The sequence below is a fragment of the Melanostigma gelatinosum genome, assembly GCF_949748355.1.
Source record: "Melanostigma gelatinosum genome assembly, chromosome: 8".
NCBI classification, from domain to species: domain Eukaryota; kingdom Metazoa; phylum Chordata; class Actinopteri; order Perciformes; family Zoarcidae; genus Melanostigma; species Melanostigma gelatinosum.
In genome coordinates this window covers 27,299,968-27,302,467 of record NC_136641.1, presented here as the reverse complement: position 1 = coordinate 27,302,467, position 2,500 = coordinate 27,299,968, and the positions used below count along the sequence as shown (strand labels likewise).

Here is a 2,500-nt window from a genome sequence, read left to right as displayed (position 1 = left end):
TACTCTCCCTCACCTACTGGACCTCACTTGCCCCGTCCTTCCTCACCTCTTGTCCCCCACTTGTCCTCTCTTCTCTCACCTCTTGTACCCCACCCGTCTCCTCCACCCTCACCTACTGGGTCACACCCGTCTCTGATTGCTGCCCGGCTGCAATCCGCTCAAAAAGACCCCAAAAAACAGATAAAAGTACGCAAAAAAACCCGTGAAACCTGCACACCCCACTACACTATCATACCCAACATTACACTATCATACCCAACATTACACTATCATACCCAACATTACACTATCATACCCAACATTACACTATCATACCCAACATTACACTATCATACCCAACATTACACTATCATACCCAACATTACACTATCATACCCAACATTACACTATCATACCCAACATTACACTATCATACCCAACATTACACTATCATACCCAACACTACACTATCATACCCAACATTACACTATCATACCCAACATTACACTATCATACACCCCACTACACTATCATACCCAACACTACACTATCATACCCAACATTACACTATCATACCCAACATTACACTATCATACCCAACACTACACTATCATACCCAACATTACACTATCATACCCAACACTACACTATCATACCCAACATTACACTATCATACCCAACACTACACTACCATACCCAACATTACACTATCATACCCAACATTACACTATCATACACCCCACTACACTATCATACCCAACATTACACTATCATACCCAACATTACACTATCATACCCAACATTACACTATCATACCCAACACTACACTATCATACCCAACATTACACTATCATACCCAACATTACACTATCATACCCAACATTACACTATCATACCCAACACTACACTATCATACCCAACATTACACTATCATACCCAACATTACACTATCATACCCAACATTACACTATCATACCCAACATTACACTATCATACCCAACATTACACTATCATACCCAACATTACACTATCATACCCAACATTACACTATCATACCCAACATTACACTATCATACCCAACATTACACTATCATACCCAACACTACACTATCATACCCAACACTACACTATCATACCCAACACTACACTATCATACCCAACACTACACTATCATACCCAACATTACACTATCATACACCCCACTACACTATCATACCCAACATTACACTATCATACCCAACATTACACTATCATACACCCCACTACACTATCATACCCAACACTACACTATCATACCCAACATTACACTATCATACCCAACACTACACTATCATACCCAACATTACACTATCATACCCAACATTACACTATCATACCCAACACTACCATACCCAACATTACACTATCATACCCAACATTACACTATCATACACCCCACTACACTATCATACCCAACATTACACTATCATACCCAACATTACACTATCATACCCAACACTACCATACCCAACATTACACTATCATACCCAACATTACACTATCATACACCCCACTACACTATCATACCCAACATTACACTATCATACCCAACATTACACTATCATACCCAACATTACACTATCATACCCAACATTACACTATCATACCCAACATTACACTATCATACCCAACACTACACTATCATACCCAACACTACACTATCATACCCAACATTACACTATCATACCCAACATTACACTATCATACCCAACATTACACTATCATACCCAACACTACACTATCATACCCAACACTACACTATCATACCCAACATTACACTATCATACCCAACATTACACTATCATACCCAACATTACACTATCATACCCAACACTACACTATCATACCCAACACTACACTATCATACCCAACATTACACTATCATACCCAACATTACACTATCATACCCAACATTACACTATCATACCCAACACTACACTATCATACCCAACACTACACTATCATACCCAACATTACACTATCATACCCAACATTACACTATCATACCCAACATTACACTATCATACCCAACATTACACTATCATACCCAACACTACACTATCATACCCAACACTACACTATCATACCCAACATTACACTATCATACCCAACACTACACTATCATACACCCCACTACACTATCATACCCAACATTACACTATCATACACCCCACTACACTATCATACCCAACATTACACTATCATACCCAACACTACACTATCATACACCCCACTACACTATCATACCCAACATTACACTATCATACACCCCACTACACTATCATACCCAACATTACACTATCATACCCAACACTACACTATCATACCCAACATTACACTATCATACCCAACACTACACTATCATACCCAACATTACACTATCATACCCAACACTACACTATCATACACCCCACTACACTATCATACCCAACATTACACTATCATACACCCCACTACACTATCATACCCAACATTACACTAT

The 2,500-nt window shown here is 39.0% G+C and overlaps 1 protein-coding gene across 5 annotated transcripts in view; it reads right to left on the bottom strand.

The window, feature by feature from the left end:
- sulf2b (sulfatase 2b) overlaps positions 1-2,500 on the bottom strand; it is a 69,815-nt gene that overhangs the window by 22,685 nt on the left and 44,630 nt on the right. The gene's annotated exons all lie outside the window — the stretch shown is intronic.